This window comes from Lichenostomus cassidix, chromosome 4, assembly GCF_008360975.1.
Source record: "Lichenostomus cassidix isolate B80296 chromosome 4, HeHo_3.0, whole genome shotgun sequence".
Classification (NCBI taxonomy): domain Eukaryota; kingdom Metazoa; phylum Chordata; class Aves; order Passeriformes; family Meliphagidae; genus Lichenostomus; species Lichenostomus cassidix.
This window is the reverse complement of record NC_139484.1, coordinates 71,009,866-71,024,272: the sequence shown is the minus strand read 5'-3', so window position 1 is coordinate 71,024,272 and position 14,407 is coordinate 71,009,866. Positions and strand designations below refer to the sequence as shown.

Genomic DNA, 14,407 nt, shown 5'->3' with positions numbered 1-14,407 from the left:
AAATAGCTTGGCACACGTTTCCCAGATGCTGTCAGACTGTTGCTTAGGCTCTGAAAGAATTAAATTATGTGAGTACTCGTGTTGCTGTCAGAGGCCTGATGACTTCCAAGAACAAACACTGTTATCTTCAAACATATCTGGTATTCCTGAAAATCACAAAGTTCTACTCCATTGGTCAATTTACCAAAAATTCAGGAACATTTGAAAGCTTACTACTTTTAATTAATGGTGGTGTGTGGGATGGAGATGTACCAAAACATGTGAATCCAGCATATCTCTATTAGGAGTTACAGAATTTGGGAAAAAAGAGATGTAACCTAGAGCAATATGGCTTAAAGCATTAGAAGGAATGGCTTCTATAAAAGTAGTGTTTAGTCTTTTTATAGGTAAAAATTTTATATTTTATTTTGACATAGTGGATTTGGAAAAACCTCACATGTCATTCCTAGGACAAATAGGAGACAGACAGAATTCATTTTGTTAAAAGGTTTACTACATCCCATTGGCAAACTGTGTTTTTTGTCAGTCTTTTGTTCCTAACATGCACAAGCGACATTTCATCACATTTTTTGTCAACAGAATGTAATTTTATTCCAATCATTCTGTCAACAAAGAGAAATACCATAAAATCACTTTGCTCACAAACATAAATTATATGTTCATTTTGTTTGTAGAAGAAATGGAAAAATCAAAACTTTTTCTGGGGAGACAATGAAGACTGATAGCATTTGTTCTGTGGACAAAATATTAGTGTTATGGGCAGCAGTTTGTGATTTTTAGGCTGGCTGATGGGCAGAGCATGCACGAAATTCAAGGTGAAGCAAAAAAGAAATGTTTGAATGTGTTTCTTTCAGCCTTGATTCTGAACACTGGGATTAAATCAGGGGACTTTGGATCAGGACTTTAAAGCCCCAGATGTGATGCAAGGCACTGTATACACAGAAAGCACAAATGCATGAGAGGAGATTTGCTTTTTGGAGAGGTGGCTGGGATGTCATGGAGGATATTCACCTGGGGCATTCACATGGCATGAGGCAGAGTATTTAGATGGCAGAATGGAGTCCCAAGTTTGCCCTTTCATTTTACTGTCTGATGTTCTCATGTGTTCTTTTATTTCTGTCCTAAATAACTGCTTTCTTGCACAGCACAGGCAATGCATTAGAGTCAAGATACATCCTTTTAAAGTGGCTTTCTACAGAGTAGGGCCATTGCTCAAGAGCCTACATACTCCAGGATGATATGAGAAAAATCACTGTGTATTTTAGAGTGATTGCCAGCCGCTTTCCATTTCCCCCACTGCAGCACATGTACAGTTTCTTCTTTTGTCCTCATCTTTCAGCCCAATAGTCTAAACATGGCAAAATAGACATTGCAAATAATTGTTGGATTTTAAGTGTTTAGCTCACAACTGATGACTGGTCAGAAGCACCTGTGCTCAATAGAATTTCACTCGGATGTATTTGGGGAATGAACATTCTTTTAGCTCCTAACTTTTCAAGAAAATTGGTACCCAATCAGGGTATCAAGAAAAATGATGCTGTAAGATTGACTTCTCACACCACAAATGATCACTAGTGAATAACCAGCATAAACAAAGGGTAATAAATATGTTAATCATATTTAAATATTTAGATATTTAATTCATCATTAAGGATAATTGTATGGATGATTTTGGGACAATTACAAGCATCCTGCACAGTTTTTTTTGTTTGTTAATCTAGTTGCAAATGGAGAACAGGCTTCAAAACCTGGAGTGGACAGGGATTTGTGATCCTTGAGTTCATTTGTCAGCTCCACCACGGGGCAACCTTAGAGAACTTGTTTCATCTTCCTATGTGCAAAGGTTGCACCTACAAAAAAGAGGTGATTGTTTATGTTTTTCTAGAGCTTAATACTTGTGTGAGGAATGCTGCAGAAAAAAAGCAAGTTTTAAATTGAATAAATGACCATTTCCTTTTCAGTTTTTCATGCTCCAACACCTTCTCTTCCTTCCCTGTACACTTGTGCAACTGCTTAAAGCTGATGGTGCTTTCTCCAGCTGGTCTCAGAGAGCTGTTCCTCTTCTCTTTCTTGTGACCAAGACCTGGATGATCTGCTCCAAGACCTTGATCAGGTCCAAGATCTGCTCCTACTTGACTGCAGACCGTTTTTGTACCTGGCCCTCCCAATTTATTGCTATATTCCGTGGAAGTTGTCCTAGGTTACAATACAGATGTATTTAGTATTCTATTAGCACCAGCTGTGGGCCATTAGCTGTTATCTCCTGCTGTGACTCACCCCTGATAACTGTTAATGAGCTATCAAGAACCAACTGCATGACTCATGGAATTATCTCATCCTATTGTGAGATGCTCCACCCAGGAGGGAGGAGCCAAGCATTCCCACCTGGATATAACCTGGCCTGGGAACTGCCCAAGGCAGCTCTGTCTGCTGGGTTCCCAGAGGCCAAGAGCTACCACTGGAGCTTCAGGTGGAGACCAGACCTTCCACAGGATCACTGCTTCAGCTGAACTACTTCACCTGGACTGCTGCCACCACACTGACTAACAGGGTGTCAGGTTGTATCTGACTTTGTCAGTGCTTTTCCTTGTATTATTTCATTTACTTTTAATTTTTCTATTAAATTATAATCCTGACTTGTGATCTCCCACTGGTTTGTTTTCAAACTAACACAGAAATGATCCAAAGCACTGCTGCCAAACCCTTACCAGTGTCACCCTGTGACACAGCTTACTCAGACTTGTAGCTGAGCATCACTTCCCAGCCTCCTGGAGTGCTGTTTTCTGATCTCCATCTCTCCTTGGCTCAACTTATCAGCAGTGCCAAATGTGCTGCCCATGTGGCTTATTGGCTGGCTTATCTCCAGCACCTGCCCTTCCCTCTGACTTCACTCCCAGTCCTGCACCTCCCTTCTTGGCTACCTCCAGCCTCCATGGCTGGTGCCCTGGAGTGTCTTTGTGTTTACCTGCTTCCTCAGGTATCTCTTTGGCCTTTGACAAATATTCATGGTTCAACTTTGAAAACTGTGCATATCCCTGTTAATCCTCTAGCAATCCTGCTTCTGGAGTCATGCTGATTTCCAGGGAGCCTATGTACCTCTATTGTTTTGGATCTGGTATGGAGTGATATGTTGCAAAGGAGAAGAAAACTTTTCTTTGCTTATAGCTCTGTACAGAGCTTTCTGTGCTAGAAGAGTTTGTCCTTCACTGTAGCTCCCAGTGACTTCTGTAACTCTGAATGCATAAGCACAAATGTTCACACAGGAGTTTAATACTTTCTGCATAGGAATTTAAAAAAGAAAAGGAGGAAGAGATGAACAGCTAATTTCTAAATACTCAACAGTGCTGTAAAAAGCAACTTGTTGAGGCACACCAGGGAGTTTTGCATCTTCTCAGGGTCCTAGAAACAGCAGGTGCAGACTATTCAAATCTAGCTTGTAAAACAAAATTTTTAAAAGATTGGAAAAGACCAACTCCTAGTGTCTTGTCTTTGGAAAGTGTGTTACAGTTACCTATTAACACCAGAAAAAGGCCTTAAGTTAACAATAAGTAAAATGGTATAGTCGCTAGATTCAAGCATGCAGAGTCACAGTTGATGTGTCCAATAAGATTATTTTCATGCTGATCCTTAAACTGGTCCATAAGAGTATGGTATGTCAGTTCATGGGCTTTTATCACTGAGAATGGTGTTTTAAAGTACAAATATACATTCAGTCTTAAGCTATGATATATTATCTCCTGTCACAAGTGAACTAGAAGTCAGAGAAGAGATAAATTAATAATTACAAATGCTTCATAACTGCACGTCAAGTCCAGTAGCCTTTCATTAATTTAAAATCCAAGCCCTCCTGAGATCAATGGGAATTTTCTGTTGACCTTAGCAGGGAGATAAGTTCATACATGCTTTGAAGGTAAGCTTGCTTGCCCAGATTGGTGTTGGTTGCAGTTCCTTACCTTGCAAAGTCAATGCCCTTGAAGCAGAAGAGTGATCAGATTTTACAGCCCTTCAGTCCTCTGGGTCTGCGTTTTCCACCCTTTCTGCTTCCCTCTGCAGTAAAGCTGTGCACCATTCAGCCTTTAACCCTTCTTTCCATGTGATCTCTCTCATTTTTACAGTAATTGGTTCACCCTGGGCTCAACTCACTCAATCAGGGTGCTGTGAGCTGGCCAGAGGGTTTCACAAAGGTTCCAAATAGCCACCTCTGGGGCTACGACCCTCTGTCCATCTTCTGGCATCCTGCAGACTCAGAGAAGGTGGGGGCTGCGTGATCAGCATCAGAAGTTCATTAAAAATTAGCAAACAGCTTCTAAACAGTAAAGAACGGGAAATGGCAGTTGTAGTCTGGCAACTCTTTAAAGCTCTGTCAAAGCAATGGGAGAGCTTGATGGATGCTCTCAGCAGTGGCAGCATCCCCCAGGTGAGTATCAGGCAATGGGTAAGGGCACATGGACTCCTGGGTTGGTGGATGGTGGCAGAGGAGATCCCTGGTGGTGCTGCTCCGAGCAGAGACACTGAAACCCCTCTGCACTGGGTCTCGTGTCTGGGTCACCCATTTTGGGGCCATAACTTGGAGATTTGTTTGCAGCTGGAGGTGACACAGCAACTGTGGAGCAGAATGGCAGCAGCAGCCCAAACTTGGGAAATGTATCTGCACTTTTAATGTCCTTTTCCAGGAAATTACAGGACAGACAGGAGGGATTTTGTGGTTACAACCAAGAAAATGGAGGCTACTGTGTATGACAAACTGTCTTTAACATCATCTGTGGAGGAAGTCATGAGCATCCCTCAGCCCATTCTCTCCAGTCTCTGATCAAAGATGGAAGTCAAGCAGAAGACGAAATTAAGCGTGCAATTTCCGATTCATTCTCACTAGGTTTGTGCTGATTGCTTAAACAAAAAAATATCAAAGCAGGGATTACAGGCTTAGCAAGGGGAGTGCATATTTCAGCACATACTGGGCTCTTTGTTGTTCTGTCACACTGGTAGAATGAGACTATTAATGCATTGTCCCAGGCAGGCTGCATTAGAAAGCCCAGTGGCTAAGTTAAATGAAAAAGACCACTAAGAAAAGCAGTGTGCAGCTTCCTACTGCTCCATTTTTCTTGCAGGACTGTCTGGATGGGGCAGGGGAGAGGCAGCAGATGAAGTTGTAAGAGCATTTCACAGAGGAGAAACTTGTGATAGTCAATAAGGTTCCTTGGCAAAGATTTCTAGCACCTACTCACTGTCCTACAAATTTTCCTGACTTTCTGAAGTGCTATGTGTCAGCAGGCCACAAATATTCCCTCTTTGTGTGCAGGGAAGGAATTACATGGCTGTCTGGAAGTGCTTTCCCCAGTTACCTTTCAGCACTTCCCAAGTGTCTGTGGCACACAGGGGCACAGACATCCCATTTTTAACCATAACATTAGGATGGAAACCAAGCCTCCACTTCTGAAAAGAGAAAAACTAAGGATTTTACAACCTTTTGAATCACTGTGAGTTGTCTGAAGAAGGCTTGACTAACAGTGACCTGGTATGGCAGTGACAACAGGTTCTGGCATTCCTTGCAGAAGATGTGAAGACTTGAATTCCTTGCAGAAGAAATGTAATTTAGGAAGTCCTGTCTCTTAATATCTGTTATTAGTTCATGTGTGTTTGTTAAACTCCCTGCCAGTCATGTAATCCATGCTATTTCTTGCCTCCTAGATGTCTATTTACCCAGAACTCATGAGTGTCTGGTGCTGAGCCAGCCAGCCAAACACTTGCTGTTCTTTGCAGAGATTAGTTGCTAAATAACAGTAACAACCTGCTTTGAAATAATACTATGTCCCCTAGGTTTTGGACACCTCTGGTCAGGGTGGTGCCTAAGGAAGTTGTTGGGTTGAAATCCAAAGCCACCACCTGTTCCCTTAGCACTGCAAGGATGAAGCAACTTCCCTTTCAGCTCTAGCTACCTGCTAGACTGCTCAGCTGAGACTGACAGTCCACTTTTGGGGAATTACTACTCATTGCAGCTCATAACAAGTGCACCACTCCACTGCAGTAGGATGCAGCTCTCCTGTGAGACCTGCCATTGCCTTCTGGGAGTCCCAAATGAGCACTAAGAGTCTCCAGTGCAGTGCTCAGGCACACACCAGCAGGGCATGGGCAGCAGGCTGGGGGGATCATGGGGCAGGGCAGGCACTGATGGGGTGAGCTGGCAGGCTCACATGGGTGTACTGAGTCATGTCTGCTCTGGGGTCTGAGGGAAGAGCCACTGTGCCCCTTTCATGCCCAGAACTTCTGTCCCTGCCTCTGAAAGCCACTCCCAGTGTAACCCCAAACAAACCCATTCACCTGCCCAGGTCTCAATTCTGGTTGCTATCAACTGTGTCTGTGTAAATGCCTGAAACACCAACAGTGGGTCAGCACCCTTTATTCCAGGCATTTCACAGAGAAGAAACTGAGAATAGGTTATGTCAGGGAGAACTACCCTTTTAATGCACAACTTAATGAACATTTACGAAAGGCTTTGAGTACCAAGGTTTGTAAGGGTGCTATAAAGGCAGAAAAGGTTGTTTTGTCACAATGCTTCTCAGTTGTGCTTCTTCTCTTTTCAACACTGAGCTGGGAATGTCTCATGTTTTTTCCCCTATGCTTACAGTGTTTTGTTCACTTGTTCATATTTGTCAAAGATAATGTTGCAAGCTGGAAGAATAGTTAATATGAAGAAGAACTTTTCTAGGAGTCACTTTTCCTTGGGTTTGCCATGCAGAGCCTGCTGGTTCACAAATAGGCCACAAGCAGCCCTTGGTGGACCAGCATGTAAATCCTCATGGCTCTTCAGTGCCATCTGGCTGCTGGGGTTGCTGGGGCAGTTTTGGGGAGCCCATCCAGCCCCAGACATGCAGCCACTGCAGGCAGTCCAGCAGCACCCCACTAATCCACCTTCAGCTGGGTGGTGACTGGCAGGACTGTCATCCTCCCTCCTGTCCCCAGCCTGGGCAAAACTCAGTTGCTTTTTGGGCTTCTTTACAGCAGAGATGGTGTTAAATAACAGTTGATCTGGCAACCTGTCTTCCTACTGCTTCATTCTGAAGGAAAACAAGACTAAAATAAAAAGGCCTTTTCCTTTTTTATTTGTCATTTTGTTAATTACAGTATTACAGCATTTTCCAAGACCAATTATGTACTGTTTGGGAGATTAGCAGAGTGCAAAACCTACTGTGGCATATTGTACAGTGGTGGCTCATGGAAGAAAAGTAGCTGAATTCAAACCCTTCTTGTTTCATGTGTTTATCCTAATGCAGATTCCATATACATACATAGAATAGCAACTGCACAACATTCAGCAATGCTTAAAACAGAATTTCTTTCCCATGAGGGAATGAATAAGAGTAATTTGTCATATGTTTCCTTTAATTCATGGCTACAGAGCATTTTAGAATTGCTTGATGTAAATCTGTCTCATCTATTTGACAACTCTGATATTGAGTCATTCATTTTTATTCTATGACTTAAAAATTTCTATATTGCAGCTAGAGATATGTGGCTAAAGTGCTAGTTTTGGACTATGGCTTGAATGTAACAATAGCTTTTGACCCTAGCTCGAGTCCCAAGGAAAGTGAATTTGGCAATCTCATTTCAATTCATAGTGAATAGCTGTTCACATAAAAAAATCAGCACTTACCATTTGTCATACTTGGCAGCTTCTGTTTAAGAATGGTCCAGAACTGCATTACCATGGAAACTAAATTACCTACTCCTACTCCTGGCTCAGAAGGTGATTTCAGCCCATTGTGGAGGTTTCATATCGCTGACAGAAGGAGGTGGGGGTAACCTGGGGGAACTGTGATGCGTGTGACCCGTAAGGATGCTTGCCTCAGTTGTCCTGTTTGAATATTGCCAACTTCTGGTCACGTGCCATTGGCTTCAGACCACATGGCTCTCTTACACAGCATGATTTATTTACTGATTTTTCTTCTGACAACAGCTACCAGCTCTGATAGGGACCAGGACTGTGTTGTGATTAGTGCTGTACATACATATGTTTAAAGACAATTACTGTTCTGAAGACCAGGCAAGCATGAGAAGCTCTATATGTTCCTATTATAATTTAAAATTAAAACAAGATAAGTGATTTGCTAGAGATTACACAGGAAAGTGGAGGCAGACCTCACAAATGAATGCCCATTTCTTCATTCTCAGCACCCATCCCAGGCTGTTACTTACCCAAACCACTTTATCCTTCTTCAGAATTACTACTAATCCGTGCCAGGTGAGCTGGAAATAACACATGGTTGGATAATTTTTGTTCCTGTCATCTATGAAAAGGCTGCTGATTCATAGGACAGTATTTTATTTCAAGCTGCTCAGTCCAGAAATGAATACATTTAATAGATTAGAGATCAATGTTTACTGGACACTGAAAGTTTTTTAGGCTATTTAGATCCTGTATGTTGATTTTTTAATTGTAAGCAAAAACTATGCTATAACCACTCCATCCCTCAAAAATGACCAAAACAAAAGATGATTTCAGTCTACTGAGCTTCATATACCACCCCTTTTCCTCACAGATACTGCTTCTTAGTGAGATGTACACTAGTGGAAAGGCTAGAAAATAAATAAACATAAAACCCCAACACTAATATGGAACCCTCTTAAGATTAGAGAGCTGTAAACTCAGCAGAGAGAAACCAAAGGAGTTTTGTCATTCCTGGTGTGGTGACTTAGGTGCAAGGACAGAAGAGCCATCAAACCCAGGCTGAGTGAGGCTCTGAACAACCTGGTCTACTGGGAGGTGTCCCTGCCCATGATCTTTAAGGTCCCATCCAACGCAAGACCATTCTATGATTCCATGAGCATCCATGAGGATTTGGCTCTGAGTGCATCAGATTTGCACTGTGGAGCAAAAGAGTTCTTCCCTTCCCAGCTGGAGGTGGATGCTGCTGGGAGAAATGAGGTCATGGGCACCCATCCCTGCAGGACACCCTGGCATCCAGGTGCTTTCCACCCCACAGACCCTTCCCACATCCTCCCTCATCCATGGCCATAGACTGCTCCCACTTCTCAGGGCACAACAGCAGCAGGAGTTGCTGAGTGTGGACAGCCTCCTTGCTTTGCCCTTGCTGTGGCCCTGGCAGAATATTTGGGTCTCTTCTGCTCTGCCTTTGTTTTTTATATGCATCGTTCCTATTTAAGTGTCACAGATCACTGCACCAGCTGATTAGCCTATACATGAATGGAATATAAAAGAGCAAGTCCCCAAGTTGTAGGTAAGACCTTTTGTGAGATTGACTGGCTAAAAATAAAACAGAAATTGGCTCTGAGCTTTTGAGAATCTGTCTCTTCCTCAGGCCACAGGAAAGCAGAGCAAGGGGTAGCACTTCATAATTAATTATGAATTTATAATTAATTTGAAGCCTGGATCAACAACTTACTAGTAGAGCTGCTATTACTTCCTCTGGATTCCCACAGTCTGTCAGAGAGTTTGATCCTCGGAAGCAGTTTTTAAAATTTCAGGGCCTTTTTCTATTAAGTTTGATACTTTCTTTCAGCATTTTAGTCTCATGTACAGCTCTGTTTTTGATAGTTTTTCTGTTTAAGGGACCAGATCAATAGCTGTATTGGGTCTCCAGGCTATAGAAGTGAGTGCAAACACTTACCCTTCCTGGGTAGGAATGACTTGTTTATTTGTGTAGGCTTATATATTGTTTTGAAGGCTGGTTCTTTTTACAGATAAACAATGCAAAAATATTCTGTGCTTCTGCAGCACATAATCTGATGTTCATCATATACAAAGACTCCTTAGTCTGTGCAATAAATACAGAAAAACTTGTCTCCCCTCAGACTTGCATGGGGCTTAAGCAGACTGGTGGGGTGGGATTTTGAAAAGCAGTCAAGGCTGACCTTTCCCTACCTCCCCCCTAACGCTGGTGGTTAAAATTCCTGCTGACTTCAAGGCGAGTAGATCTGGATCAGTGTTGAACACTTCTGAAAATCCCACCTGTAAAGACTGCAGAGTTCATTACTGGGGCAAAATTTTGTATAAAGCCCAGCAGGGACATACAGAAATTGTTAGCAGCTTATTAATGGCCTGCACAGTGGATGTGTGTATTGAATTTAATTGGGCTGCATCCCAGTAAGGTCCTGAGATGCTTATGATTAATTTTCTCTACAGACTACCTTTAACTTTTCTTTGAAACTGGATGGACACTCCATATTTGCACTTGTATAAAAGACTGGCAGTGAAATAAAGCATGCAGGTAATTATTATGCCCCAAGGAAGAGCTGTAAGTGAGATAGACCCTCACTTAATGTAGCTGGATGGTAGCAATTCAGCATCAATCCCTCTTTATGTCCTGCTAAAATAAAGTAGCATTCAATGTGATACTATTTAATTTTTGTGGGTACAAGCATGGTTAAGTTTCTTTGTATAAGGTCTGGTTAGTAGTGTGAAGACATAAAATAAGCGTTGAGCACAGTGACACACTTGAAAGGGCAGGTTGTATTTATTCTGTGTTGTGTCAAGGGCATGCTGCTCGCTAACTGTAATTAGACAGTGTATCTGGAGGTCTGTGGCCAAATAGCAAAGATGTCTTTGCAGAGTATAAAAGGACTATTGTGTTAGTCCCTGGTCTCGGAGGGTATGAAGATGTTTCCCTCTCCTGTCTGTTATTACTCATACTTGGTTACTTTTATGTAAATCCAGTGATGAGGAGAGCTGACAAGACTGTGACATGAAGAAATTTCACCTTTTTCACTGAAACAGGGCTTTTATTGTCTAGTAATACTGTCTTAGTCCTCTGCAAAGGAAAGAAAGAGATGTTATTGAAAATCCCATAATTAGAAGCTTAAGGTATAAACTATATAGAACCCTGTGTTCTATGATAAACCCCCTAATTAGCTTTGTAGGAACTGTTTAAAAGCAAACAGACATGCATCCTTATCACTAAATAATTATTTGCAAATAAAGTCTTTCTCAACACATCTTAGGAAAACACAAGATTATTAGTTGGCAGAGTTAAGCCAGCTGAGTAGCTGAAAAAGCATGAAAAGAGCTACAGAAGTTCTTTTCAGAATCCTGCTCTCTTGCCATTATTTCTCTAAAGCTTGATTTATCAAGAGGAGAATACAGTATTTGGTTTCCCCACAAGTAAGCCCTTTTCATGTTTTGTCTTTGAAATGAAAATCGTCTTTTGGAACAAATATCTGCTCTATCAGATAACTGCATGCTTGTCATCCCTAACAGTGTGCTGGCAGGAAGACTGGGCGAGGATTTTTCTGCAGTACATTGAGTACACTGTGCTGGCACTAGATCAAGAATCAATTCCTCTGATATCGAAATATTGACTTTGCATGACCAGTCTGATTTAAATGCTTATCATTCTTGACTTTGTAGGCTACATACATACTGCAAACATTTTTCATGTGGGTCTGAGAATAAACATCTTTACAGACGCCTGGCCATTTCTAGCAGAATAACAAAGGGTCTGTGTGCACGTAAAGGAGCCTGTGTGTGTGAGCGAAATTGCCAGCAGATTAATGCAACTGTCACTTCTGGGTAGGACCCGTTTAGAAGAAGTTGAGAAGGGTATTTTTAATACTTGGAATTTCACAGTGTTGTTTCTCTGAGTGCAAACACAGGTTTCACTGCTCAGTCAGGGTAGGTGCTGGCCACAGAGTCGGTGCAAGGGAGAACACAAACAAACCCCAACACAGTTATTAAAACATTTAAAAATCTTTGCGATGTGAAATAATATTACTAATAATACTACTAATGAAAAAGTAAAGATAATTTCCCATAGGCAATCAGAACACCTATTAAGTTAGCAACGGCGTTTAATTGGCATTATCGCATGCTTCAGTGAGGAAGACAATGGATCTTGCGGGTGTGCGAGTGGAACGCATTTGCATTTCATAGATGATTAAAATAGATTTGATTGCATTTGTCTGAAGGCTGGCAAGTGAGGGCACATCTGCTGCATTCAATGTGCCCCACGTTTCCTAGGACTAATGGAGTGCACTGAGTCACCGTGAGACGGGCTTTTACCTCTGGAAGTCCCACGGCACCTTCTGCTGCACGGCCAGCTCCTTTGTTAGCCCTGGAGACCTCTTCTTATAAAGAATTGATGTAAAGTAGAGCAAGAAGGGAAGGATTTGAGGCAGTGAACTTGTCTTCATCTGGTTATGCAAGAGCCCTTGGGCTTTCTGCTGCTTCAAGGTAGAATTTATAAGGTGAGATGAAAGGTAATTTAAGTCATTAATTTGCGTTAAGGGCTGGCAGAACAACAACGGTGCATTTAATCTTGCTGTGGAAAAAATTGGTGATTTGCAGAGTACGGGTCAGAATTAGGGGTCTGATTTCCTCTTCCACTCAGCTTAAAAGGGGCTGCTTCCAAATGGAGAATTTTATTTACTAGAAACATAAAGCTGAGTTAATTGTCACTGAAAAAAACATCCAAGAACTATAAATATAATATAGAAACCAATTAATTAATGGTACTAAGATGTTTTCCTCATGCTTTTCATTACTTTCCCATGTAAATTCAACATTACAAATGCACTCCTGGCAGCAGTTCAGCTCAGACTTGTCACCTACCACCCGAGCCCAGAGGACAAGGGCTGCCCTGGGCTTTGCAGGGGTGATGCTCTCTCCTGGGACTCCACCTTCCCTTCCCAGCCCAATGGCCACTTGGCAGCTTTCCTTCTGGCAGTGCTGTGTGCTTTTCCCAGCCAGTGTAACCACCCTATGGCTGATGCTCTTGTCCTTCACCATTACTCCCTCCACTGCCCCCTCAGTGTGTCTCCTAGCCCCTTACTGGGGTCCTTTTCAATAGATTCTGCTGTTTATTGTTTTCTCTTCTCCAATTTGCCTTCAATTTCTGCTGCCTTTGTGTTCCTTCTGCTCTTGCTACACCTTGTGCTCTGCAGTCCCTTATTCTCACGGCATTGCTCTCTTTCATCTGCCAAATGACTGCTCTTCCTTCTTTGAGAAATGTCTCTTAAAAACACATTGCCCTTACATCAAAGAGTGAAATAAAGATGAGCTGGCCTGACTGGGAGAACCTGGAAATTATGCCTCCTCAGCTGATGAAAGCAGTTTGTTCTGGACACTAATATTTCGGAACATCTGGACGTGTTCAACAGCAGTTATGATGGAGTACTAAAAGAGCAGATTTCTAGGATGGCTCCTGTGCTGCCATGTCCAGTGGTCCCTGTGTGACTGTGGCCATGATTCTGCCCTGCACCCTCGCTGTGGGCTGTTGGTGTTCCTGCCTTTCAGTCCTATGGGTCTGTACGAGTTCTGGTACTGCTCATTTCTTGCCTTTCACTCCTTCCATTGCTCTGCTCCCTCAGGAACAGCCCCAGCACTGCCCATCTTGGGGATAGTAGAGCAAATAGTCCTTCTGCCATTAAGAGAGCTCAGATACCACCTATGCCTTGTGCTTTTCACTGGGACATCCCTGCATCCCTTGCTCCCTGAACTAGTTTTCTCCTAACCATGCATTCTTGGTCTGGACTATCCCTGTGTGTGATTTAGGACATGTTCCACAGGTTGGGTGGTAGCCACAGGAAGATCAAACACACAGATGCTGGAGTTTTTTTAAAATCATGTTAATTTTGGAAAGAAAATTACTGGTGATGTATGTCACATTGTTAAAATAATAATTAAGGTTTGCCTGTTGTGAGTCTGATTTTAATAATACATGTGTTGCAATTTTTCCCCTTTTACTTAAATAAAATATTCCCATACAGAAAGAGTGCTTACAAAAAAATTTCTCACCGTTTATTGGCAATACTTTTCCTTTTAGCTTTTTTGCTACTTAATCTTAGACCCTGGAGACAAGTTGCACATATTAACCTGTCAGAGAAATGCTAAAATTGCGTGACACTTAGGAATATATTCAGAAAGTCCATAAAACCATCACAATGGTTCTGTTTTTTCTCCTCATCTGGTCATGTACTTTAACAACAGCTCTACATATACTGTAGCTCTCACCCTATTGTTTTTTTTTAATGTGGTCTCCAAGTTGGAAATGGCTTTATGGAGGTTTTTGAATCCCTGGCCAGAGAAACGTGGGACCTGGCTTACAGCCATCACCTGGTCTGTGGTCCCTAGGACTTCAAGACAGTCAGAAACCACAAACCAAGGCCTCCTTTGAGCACTTCTGCTAGGCTGTAAGTAACGCATCAAGATAAAAACTAGAGCTGGGTCCTTCTGAAAGCTAACTGATGGAGTAGTGTGGACCATTATCTCCATAAAAAAATTGAGAAGCTGCCTGACCTGTGACTGCTTATGCACAGCTCCTTTAATAAATTACTGGTGATATTTGTTAGGGATGTGAATCCTCTCATTAAGCTGCAGGGCAGATCTGTTTCTCAGGTGCAGCTGACTCTCCTTTCTGAGGATGGAGAGGAAGGTAAGGAAAGGCCAAAGGAAAAA

At 42.2% G+C, this 14,407-nt stretch overlaps 1 long non-coding RNA gene across 1 annotated transcript; it reads left to right on the top strand.

The window, feature by feature from the left end:
• Nucleotides 1-2,939: 2,939 nt before the first annotated feature.
• Nucleotides 2,940-7,100, top strand: LOC146438817 (uncharacterized). Its single transcript, XR_014851938.1, has 2 exons — nt 2,940-4,417; nt 4,586-7,100. It is a non-coding gene; the product is annotated as an uncharacterized LOC146438817 (long non-coding RNA).
• The last annotated feature ends 7,307 nt before the right edge of the window (nt 7,101-14,407 follow it).